This window comes from Sinocyclocheilus rhinocerous, unplaced genomic scaffold, assembly GCF_001515625.1.
Source record: "Sinocyclocheilus rhinocerous isolate Xijiao unplaced genomic scaffold, SAMN03320098_v1.1 scaffold199, whole genome shotgun sequence".
NCBI lineage: Eukaryota > Metazoa > Chordata > Actinopteri > Cypriniformes > Cyprinidae > Sinocyclocheilus > Sinocyclocheilus rhinocerous.
In genome coordinates, this window is record NW_015636847.1 from 42,008 (window position 1) to 54,188 (window position 12,181).

General features: G+C 36.1%; 1 pseudogene; it reads right to left on the reverse strand.

The window, feature by feature from the left end:
• The window catches only part of LOC107748231 (inositol-trisphosphate 3-kinase A-like), a 15,047-nt pseudogene extending 4,814 nt beyond the window's left edge, over positions 1–10,233 (reverse strand).
• Positions 10,234–12,181: the final 1,948 nt, after the last annotated feature.

Sequence of the window (12,181 nt, forward strand, 5' to 3'; positions counted from 1 at the left end):
CAGTAAAAACTGTTATATTATGAAATATTCTTAATTAATATTCATAATCCTAACTATTCTTAATTCTTAGTTAAATATTCTTAATTCATTTGATCAAAAATACAAAATAAAGTTTTATTGTGAAATATTCTTAATTAAATATTCGTAATTAGAATTTAAAATAACTGATTCGTATTTTAATATATTTTTTAAATGTTATTTATTCCTGTGAAGTCAAAGCTGAATTTTGAGCATTCTTCAATGTCACATGATCTTTCACAAATCTTGATCCGGTAGTCAAGAAATTTTTTTTGTGGAAACCATGACACATTTTTTAAATAGTAAAATAGCAAAATTCTGTGTGTGTGTATATATATATATATATTATATAAACTCTTTCAGTTGTCTTTGCAAACATGATCTCCCACCTTGATGCCCTCTATGCGGAAGCCAAGAGTGGCGGTTGAGCTCAGTGTCTCCCTCCACTGCATGTATCGAGGTTTGAGAACCGCCTGCTGGGCTCTTTCCTCCGGACTGGGTGCTCCTGGATCTACAGCCACCATTTTTTCATACATGTCCTTCCTAAGACGAGGACGCTCACGGGCCTTTACCAGCTCTTCTTCCAGGTATGTCCTGTGGTAAAAAAAAACCCAGACCCAATTAATCACACCACAGCCTTCACACATCAGTTTGTGACGTCAACCTCACTCTGCCACCTTCTGCATGTGTGTGTGTGTGTGTTTTACTCTTTACTATACATTTAGTTTGTTTGGTTAGGGCGGTTTTGGAGTTGGGCGGTTTTAACAAATAAGATCTTCTATTCTCTTTAATCTCTAAGCTTTTTCTCACCTGCTTCCCATCTTGCAATCCATGATTGAAGGGGAGTTGAAGTCGGTCAGCAGATCATCCATTAGGTTGTAATCCTGGTCGTTCTGCTGCACAATACCATAGTAACCAGGTACAAACGGCCGGAGGTTGTCATTCATCAGCTTCTCCAGACACTGCTGCTCACATTCACAATACTTCTTCAACAGTTTCCCATACTCGCCTGCCTGGAAATGATCTACACACAGAGAGGCAAAAGCAGCGTTCATTTCATCAGTCCAAAATGATGGGCAGCAATCTTTTCAGATACAAGCTTTTTCCTCAATACAGGAAGGAGAATTTGTTTTTACCTGCGTGGCCTGCGAGCTGAACCCAAGGATATAGTTTCTTAAATGAAACCACAAATGGAGAGCAATGCACCATGGTCTTTAACTTCCTCCACGATTTAGCCTGAAATCAAAAATCATACGCACAGATGAGACCAACATACTGCATTTTCTTTCATTTATTTTCAAAACAGAACAGACTAAATACGTGAAAACTATACTGATTTGTGAAACAAACCACATCTTTTTTTCTCTAAACAAACATTTAGTGTCTAGACTGAGTTTCTGTAAAAACACTGACACCGTTTTTTTAGGCATTGGAACTAAAGTCCCAGACTGAGTGAGGACTTTATCAGCGACACAAGGTCAACAAAGAAGCCGTGACACACACAGCCTCACAGATTACAGGTTATTGATTATACGGCTCTGATCGATGAGGAATGTGTGAGTGTGGGGAAATGACTTAACCCAGCTGTTTGCAAGGGAACTAGAAAAACCTCTTCATGACGTCCTGGGATGCCACTCAAACTTTCACAATCACTGACAACTTCCTTCTATAATTCCTTAAATGTTTCTTGTTTGATCTGTTTTTCAGTTGCTTTGACAGGAACACAGAAACAACATAAAAACTGTTCCTGGAATGAGCAGTTTACAGAATATGCTTGGTACCGGACCTTATATAACTTGTGGAAAAACTCACATACAAATACTGGAGAATACTACTTAAAAAAAAAAAAAAAGTTTTTGAGTTTAGAGGAAAAAAATTATGATGAATTAAAGTTAAAAAATATCAAATTAAAACAATTATATAATTGTTATTATAATCACAACAACAATTTTGTATTACATTATTTTATATTAAATTGGGAAAATGCAAAAAAGCATTTCTCTCTTGGTCTGTCCCCTTTCAGGTCTCTTTTCTTTTTCCCCCTTTACAATTCAGACATTCATTCCCTCCTTCCAAACCATCCCCCCTCTCAACGTGTGCTCTGTAAAGTCGACAGCTCGCTCTCCACACTTAGATGTAATTCAGTCTGTCCTCTCTGTTCCTGAATGACCCCCTTTGACGACACTATAGCCAACAGGGGACAGACGACACCTCATAAAACGCCTCTGTATTTCTTCCTGTCCTTCTGCCTAGTTATACACACTTCTTGAAACTTCAGGCAAAGTATTAATTACAATTCACTTTCGAAACAGGCACATGCGCTGCAGTTTATGAACGGAAACAGTATTTCATATATTTAGACATGAACATTTCTTGCCCAAAATGACTTTATCTATTGTGAAAAGTCAAACTGATCATTTCCACCATTGTTAAACGATTACAGCATTATGTTTAATGCTTAAATACCTCATATCTCAATTTTGATTGCAAAATATGCTAACGACTCACGACTGCCACTCCCATTCTAATAATTCTAGAATATGAGCTGTTGTCACGGTGGTAATGGCCGGGCTTTGAGGAGAGTCAAAGTGAGATCCTCCCCCTGGGTCAAAGGTCAAACCCACCCTGGACAAACAGAGCCGCTCTATCTTCATGTCTGACTTATCTTAAGGACACACACACACACACACACACACACACAAAGATGGTTTATTTCAGGGTCATTTGTCAGGTTACTGTTAATAGCAACAGTAACCTGACAAATGACCCTGAAATAAACCATCTTTACAGATTAAACCATCTAAACAGATCTACTGCATATCTGACCCACAGAACCCTTTTCTTACAGTTTATATATTTTATTACAGCATACTTGATGAATAGAAAGTTCAAAAGATCAGAATTGATTTAAAACAGAAAACTTTTGTAACATTATAAATGTTATCACTGTCACTTTAGATAACTTTAATGCATCCTGGCTGAATAAAAGTATTTCTTAAAAAAAAACTAAATCTTACTGACCCCAAACTTTTGAATGGTAGTGTGCCTAACATAAAATAAACAAATAAACAAACAAACAAACAAATAAATACAAATAAAAAAAACATAAAACCTGCTTCACTGCTTTATAATATTTGAAAAATGTATTTCAGCCAAATAAAACTCATGCAGTGAAACTAATATGAAAAGCAAAACAAAAACAGGAAACAATAGTATACCCCATCATAAAACATGACTTATTGAGAAGGCAAGGTTAGTCCAAGTTGTAAAATGTCATGTGCTGCACCTCCTCAAAAACATATAGATATTTATGATTTAATATTTCATGATATTTGTAAAAAAATAGTTTTAAAAATTGTGTATTCAAGAAATTAGGAAAATAAGTTATTACTTTTTACTTAAATGTTACACCACATTGATTGTTACACCAATTTGATGTCATTAAATTGATATATATATATATATATATATTTTTTTTTTTAAAGAATATAAAAACTTTATGAACATGAATTCAAAGACTACATATCAAAGAATGGCACATGCATTTTAAAATAGATTTTTGAAGATTTTTCCTTTGCTATAACATGGACACTCCTATTTGTCATTGACCCTTTTGCCAAATCGACCCAGCAGTGTGTGCATGTGTGTGTGAACGTCTCTTACCTGGCAAGCAAGACAGCAGGCAGACACAATGTATGCGCAAATACAAGCATGCACAACCACACACTTAAAACACAGACTTCAAACAAGCGTGCAGAGACCCACGAGTCCCGCACTGCCCTGTAACCACACATGCATCCGGGAAGCAGACTGAGCTGTCACACACACACACACACTCACATCATGTGCATGGAGCACTGATTACCTCAGCCCTGATAACTCTCTCTTTCTCTGTTGATTCCAGGTCTTTCGCTCACATGCACTTCTGCAGCTCAGCTGTCTCTCTCACCATCTCAGTCCTCTTTATCAGATCTTTCTCAGATGTCTCCCCTACACATTCTTATCTTACTCTCCCTCCCTCTCTGATCCTAATCCACCTTCCTCTGCTAGCTCTCATGAAGCATATACACTCGTCCTGACACTCGTCCATTCACTCCCTTCTTACTACATACTGACAAGCTTATAAAGAAATGTGTAAAAGTACACGTGAACAAAGTCATGATATGAGGGCGTTGCTATGTGGTTGCTAGGGTTATCTGAGTGGTTGCTTTTACTTACTGGCCCAAAGGGACCTCATTGTATTTTTTATATTTCCACTTTAGTTTTGGTTTTAGTAATTTTGTTAAGTGCTTTTTCTTTTTTTATTAGTTATTAGTTAGTTATTTTACTAATTTGAATACTTTCATTTATTGCCAAGGCAACATTTTAACACTATTTTTTTTTTTTGTATTTCATCTTGTATATACATTTTATTTTATTTCAGCCTTATTTCAATGACAGAAAATGATTTTTAAGGATTTTCTAGTTAACAATAACAACACTACTCCATATACTCTATACTTGGGATCACCAAATACTCAGGTAGTATTGCCCTTATAAGTGTAATGCTAATGCATCCCCACCTATAGCTGTCAATCATCCAATCATTTTTAAAACAAAGGTTTTACAGTCTGCCATTACATGCTTTTTAAAAGAAAATTACCATCTGCCTTAATGGATATTCTCCAGTTTCTCCTAGCATGAACATGCAACAACTCAAATTATGTAAAATACACTAAATAAATCATTTTAATTTTTTAAGTATTAGTACATATTAAATTGCTTTTTTTAGTACGTACTAGTGATTCAAATCAAGTTATAGTGCCGCTGGCCTTGGCAAACACCACTAATGTAATGAATGTGCTTTTCTGGGCTGTTTGTGTTTGAATTTACTAATTTGAATACTTTCATTTATTGCCAAGGCAACATTTTAACACTATTTTTTTTTTTTGTATTTCATCTTGTATATACATTTTATTTTATTTCAGCCTTATTTCAATGACAGAAAATGATTTTTAAGGATTTTCTAGTTAACAATAACAACACTACTCCATATACTCTATACTTGGGATCACCAAATACTCAGGTAGTATTGCCCTTATAAGTGTAATGCTAATGCATCCCCACCTATAGCTGTCAATCATCCAATCATTTTTAAAACAAAGGTTTTACAGTCTGCCATTACATGCTTTTTAAAAGAAAATTACCATCTGCCTTAATGGATATTCTCCAGTTTCTCCTAGCATGAACATGCAACAACTCAAATTCTGTAAAATACACTAAATAAATAATTTTAATAAGTATTAGTACATATTAAATTGCTTTTTTTAGTACGTACTAGTGATTCAAATCAAGTTATAGTGCCGCTGGCCTTGGCAAACACCACTAATGTAATGAATGTGCTTTTCTGGGCTGTTTGTGTTTGAACACGCTGTAAAAACCCCACCCACCTCCTCCCTCACTACAGCTATCCAATTTCCACTTCCCCCCTCCCTCTCGTTCTTTTGATCCGTCTCTCTTTCTCACTCTCCGTCCTTTTCATAACAAAGATAAACCTGTCCAACAGCTTCACACCCTCAGAGAGCAAAAGAGCCAGGAACACTGAGACCGAGACAGCTAGATGTCTTTCATTCTTCCTGTAAACTGTTTTCAAGCTAGTATCTTGTATGGAGTGTTTCGCTTTGTCTCAGAAGTGGCGGAACAAGCTTATGGCGTGAAATGAATTGTTTACATCAATCGCAAAGTGCAATGATGTGGGATTTGCTCAGCAGGAAAAGAGTCAAAAGTAACTCGCACATACACACAGCTGTAAACAAAGCACAATAATCTGCGTCATGACCACTGAAGTAAGACACAACACCGATTAAGAAAAAGAAGAAGAAACAGAAATGAGAAGCAACACCATATATGGATTCATGGTTACTTAGCAACAAAGGAACCACCCACAACTCAGTTTTCCATGACAGTGTGAGTGATGATGGCTCAATGATGGCATCAGAATGTGTGTCTGTGTAAGTAGGCCTGTGGATGTCAGCAGCTGATGGAGCAGGGTCAAATTATTAAAAAAACGGACCAAAAAAATGTGAATATGCAGCTTGGATGAGTTTAATGTACAGCAAATGCAAAGGAAAAAGATTTGTACATAAACAAAATAAACCCTAACAGGGTGATCAAGATCTTCTAGGGTTTATTACAATGTGACTGATAAATAAATAAAATGACTGAATTATTTTAACATGTGAGAAGAATCGTGAAGTGATATGAGAGACTAGCACTGCGATGTAAACTACCATTTAAAAGTTTAAGTTTTTTTTTTTTAATTCAATACTTTTATTCAGCAAGGACACATTAGGTTGATCATTGAATTGAATCTTGAAAAAAAGCATCACGGTTTCCACAAAAATATTAAGAGGCACAACTGTTTTCAACATGGATAATAATAAAAAAAAAAAGGTTCTCAAGTACCAAATTAGCTTATTAGAATTATTCTTGGATCATGTGACACTGTCAATGTCTGCTGAAAAGTCAGCTTTGCCATCACAGGAATAAATTACTATTTGAATTTTAAAATATTCAAATAGAAAACAGTTAATTTGAGTTGTAATGATATTTCACAATATTACTGTTTTTCAGATCAAATAAATGCAGTCTTGGTGAGCATAAAAGATTTCTTTCAAAAACATTTGAACAATATTACAGACGCTTTTGAACGGTAGGAAATCGTTTTTTTGGTACTGGTCATTTAAACACTGTAGCGCTCATTACTAAAATATTTGACCATAAAATGCTGCCTTTGACCAATCAGAATCCAGAGTATTCCAGTATTCCACAGAACCATCTAATAAAGAAATGTTGTTTGTAGAATGAAGAAAAAAAAAAAAAAGAGATCTGGAGAAAAAAAAAAACTTCCTGACAGTCATTCTCTCCGGACTGATTCATCCTGATTCACAGATCAGCCAGACATACACAAAACGTTAATCACTTGGATAATGGGAGACTGAGTGGGAAATTGGAGATTAGCACAGAACTGCTGATGAAATGTATATTGTATGATATCAGGCCTGTCTCTGCTGACTCTGGTCATTGTTCAGCAGAGACATAAAAAGCTATAGCTTTCAAATGAGATGATTCACATAAGCTAACTCCCTGTAAACACATATCATGGTAATTCACTGTAAGACCTTTCAAATAAAACAAACAACACTTATTTATCCGAATTAACTCAAGGCACATTCAAAGTAATATACGTTTTATCAGAACAACTGTTCCTGGAAATTATGCGCATGACCTTGGTGTTGCTCATGTTTCAATTGAGGTTCAGTAACAAGTCCAGCCTACTCAGTGCACAGATTGCTAGATCAGTTGGTGGACATGAGTTTCTATTCTAATCAAGGTAAACATATGTTTCATCAGATATATGAAGTCACTCAAAGTTTCAGTCTGTAACAGATTATCCATCCACACATAAAAACTTACTGAGCACGTGTCTAACCGAGATTTTTCCACATGAAATCACTGGTATCCTTATAGGGAGATTCCAGAGATGCCAGTTTGACTCCTCTATCAGTCATCTATGAATGACTAGGACAGTGAGTGTATTATTAATTCAATCAGTGACATTTGAAGATAATGTCACAGTTCTATTATTTTTTTTTAGTTTCCAGAAACTAGAATAGTTTCTATTCTTCACCCTCAGAGTTTCGCTCATATTTTAAAAACACCCCCATTAGCATTATAGGTATATCTTACTCACATTTTGTCTCTTAACATTTAAAAGCCAAATATAGTTACTAACTTTCCACAGAAAACAAAAATCATCTCTCTAATGAGTCTCACCCATCAACTGTTCCAAGAGCCAACAATATAATTCTGAAACTGAAAAAAGTTTGCCAGACTGGAAGCTCTCTGTCAGAAATAACGAAACTACAATATTTCAGTAACCTTTTTGATGATTTCTAAAAGCCTGAGGAGTTATGTATAATATAACAGGTTCTGGTTTTACTGTATATGTGCATGTCAATGTATCTTAGATTCACCACTTTCACAAAACAAAAGTTGGTGGTGTACAGATAAGGAGCTAAAAATAGCTGTAATTTCTAATAAATAGTTTCATTCTGACTCAGTTTTCAAACATTTTCATAATCTTCATTCTTGCATGCCAACTGAAGCTGAAGTATCACTACAGATCAACAGCAACTCAAGAACATCGCAGTTGTAAATATAATGTTGAGAAGTTCCTTACTGGTCAAATCATAAACTCCTAATCAGTGTGTTTTACTGGAGGAATATCAGTAGATAACAGGCAGCACAAGACCTCATGTCTGCTACAGGACAATAAAGTTGATAATAAAGTGTTGGTGCACAAACACTTCTCAAAAGCCCTTCCCCTAACCTTTGAGTCATACCCTTGGGAAAAAGTAGTACACTTAAGTACTCTTTTTAATATGCTAACTATGGAAATCATATACTTTAAAAGAATATACTTAAGTGCAAATTAGGCCTACATGTAATGTTTTTGAACACTTTAACTGCATGTTATTTGCAAGAAAATGAAATTCTATTACAGGCTAAATTTATATTAATTGCTATTAGCTGAACTTAGTAGTGCTTTTCTGACATACTTAAGTAGGACTTACATCTTTATACGGAATTTCATACATCTATTGTTTGCGAAATATGGTTACAGTTGTACTGCTGAATGTACTGACAAGCATTTATGGTAAATGTATGTCATGATTTTTTTTTAAATATATTTGTAACTACACATTTGCAATGATAACGTTGCAATTCAGTATAGGGCAGGCCAACTTAAAATATATTTACTTGTATGTAATATCAATTTAGGTCAAATTAAAGCAACCAATGTGTGGTTTAGTGTTTTAGTCAACACTAGGCTAAATAAGCATACTTCTTTAAAGCAGGACAAAAGGTTTGTTAAAAAAAAAAACAGAAAGAAAAAAATTATACAAAAATGTACTTTTAGCGTAAAACTTGTTATTAATTTGACATAATTACAAAGTGCACTTTTTAGAAGTGTACTTAAGACACGTAGTCGTGGAAGTGGACTTTAAGTACACTCAGGTGGCGTTTTATTTCATTAATATTAGATTGTCTACAAGTGCTGTACACTTTTAAGGTTTAAAGTACACTACAAGTGCACATTCAATACAATTAAGCTCAACACATAGGCAACAGATCAATCTATATAATAGGACTTTGAAAATAATAAGGACTAAAAGAGTTAGGGAAAACTGGACACCTACCCCTGTCAGTTCATAAGGAATCATGCTGGGGGACAGACTGGTGGGCTCAATGTCACTGCCCGTGAAATCATCCTCCGATTCCTCAAACGACGAGGCAGAGGATAATCCAGCAGAGGAGGAGCTGGACAGTTTCCTGTGGAACAGAGAGGGCGCAGGGGAGCCTCCGCAGCCGCTGTCCGAGCAGGGCGAGTCCTCATCGGGATGCAGGTCCAGTGAAAAGCCGCCCATGCTTAAAGTCGAATCACTGATGTGCAGACTGTCCTGACCGGGTCCTAAATCATCATGGGTGACTATTAGTTTGGGAATAATCCTAGGGAACGGGTTTGAGGCGTGTTGCTCCACTTCTCCACCCAGCCGACCTGATACGGAGGGTTGCAACGTACTTTTGGTCATTTTATGGTTTGCTAACGGAGACGAACAACTGAAGTCTACTAAAAAGTCTGGTGTGTTCAGGCACTGGGTCACATTTTCCTCCGAAACTCTGCCTGGAGTCACGGCACCTCCTTCTGACACTCTTTCCATGTCCCACGGCGAGACGCAACACTCATGGTTCTCCTCACGTACTCCTTTCTGTCCGCTTTGGGAATCCGAGACAGAACTCTCAAAGTCAGTGTCCCGATTCAGAAGTATCAAGTTTTCGGTCGCATGCTGATTACCGGAAGAACTCGCGTTTGAAATAAGTTTTTTCGGCTCATGTCCCCTCTTTAAAACCGCCCCGCCAGCACTTCTTAACAGATTGCAGCTCTTTGGTTTTCATCGGATTTTCGTCTAAGCGGTCACCGGTATGCGGCGAACAAAACACTCCTTGCACGCGCACTCGTGTGGAGCTCGCGAGTGCTGCGCTGTTACAGCGGTGTGAAGAGCAGCCGTCGCTGCTGGATGATGATTGGCCCATACTGCGTACCGTACAGATCACTCACACGGCCCTTTAAATGCCACGCCCACCGACCAACGCCGCTGCTCTGGCCAAGCTCTTTAACCCTGCACAGCCTGACATAGGAAATAAAAGTCAGAAATATGTATTATTATTATTATTATTAAGACTTTATAAAAATTATTTCACAGCAAAAAGACATGTCATCTGTACCACAACCCGAAAGGGACATTTCTAGAATTACTAAAAGGTCTTTTACTTGCTAAAAAAAGTAAGAACTATCAATCAGAGAGCAGAAGGTATGTACATATTTCTCAGAAGTGCTGATCATACTCATCATTCAGAGACCTTAGAAATTCATGTATTAAATATGATACACTAATGTTTATAGGGCTTCTGTTGAGGCAATATGCAATATTTGTAATAACGAAAAACTATGCAATATTTGTAAAGACGAAAAACTATGGCACAGGATATTATAACAGGAACAAGGCAATAATTGCAAGAAGGAGAAAATATCTCATATCTCAAATATAGATATGCTAATTTTTATTTATTTAAAAACACATACACGTGGTCATGCCATAAATTGCTATTGCTTTTGTTGTTGTTTTTAAAATGAATTGCTATCGAAAAAAAAAAATATTTGAACCTAACCAAAAGAATATTGTACAGTTATGAATCACACCCCCTACACACACATCAATAAATGTCACTCACTCGATCACCACAAATATATGTTGTTATTAAAGAAGCAAGGTTATAAAGTTTAATAAGTGACTTATAAGTGGTTCCAACACTTACCAGAAGTGCTCTTCATCAATAAAATGCCATATAAATCATAGGGGAAATGTTTAACTAGCTAAGTCATTTGACTTAATGAGATAATGACTATGTGTATAATGTAATTTTTGTGGCTGGATTGAGGATCGCAGCTGTATTATTCTTCCAATGCATTTGGATATTTGTCTCCCTCTAGTGTTTAAAGAGGGGACGTACAACGTCTAAACCTTCTATAAATAATAAAATGGTAACATATTATGATGATATTTGTTGTTGTTGTTCCACAGAAGAGTAAAAGTAGCACAGATTTGGAACGACATGAAGTTGAGTAAATAATGGCAGAATTTTTATTTTTGGCATGAACTATTCCATTAACTAAGCAGCATTGGTAAAAAAAACTACACCACCCTGCATACATACTTGTTTGCTCAACTTTACACAGGTTTTAGCAAACTGTATTACTGTAAGTAACCTGACACAATGACCACAGGACACCTCTCAAGACAAGACCACACTCACCACAATTACAAGCTATTCAGTACAAACCACAAAAGAGCAAGAATTGTTACATCAATATAAAAGGCATTAAGTTTACTTGATATTTAATATTAACTAAATGAAACAGTCAAATGAAATGGAATGAAAATTGTACCAATGTGAACAGTTCTGTAAATACGGATATATATGTATAGGTTGCTGTATTATTGTGGCATAACAGTTTCTGAGGTACAGGAAGTGTGAACTTAAGTGAGAAGAGCTCTCGCTGTGAGGCTGCATGACAGACCACAATGATGGCAAGCCATTCTTTCTGCCTGACCTATATTAACACTGATGCTTAGAAAACTAAACAAGGCTACATCAGGCAAGTATTTCTGGTCTGTTAAGGTTTTACTCTCATTGCTATGTCAGAGGAAATGGACAGTAAGTAGTTCTACAGTATAATCTACACTCTTGTTCAACAGTTTTCAGTAAGTAAGAAAGATCTTTTGAAATAACTTAATACTTATTCAGCAAGGATGCATGCAAATAATCACCAGTAAAGACATTTATGATGTTACAAAAGATTTCTAATTTAAAGGGGTCATATGATGCGATTTCAATTTTTCCTTTCTCTTTGGAGTGTTACAAGCTCTTGGTGCATAAAGAAGATCTGTAAAGTTGCAAAGACTAAAGTCTCAAATCCAAAGAGATATTCTCTATAAAAGTTAAGAGTCAGCCACACCTACCTAAAACGGCTCGTTCGAACACGCCCCCACATACCTAC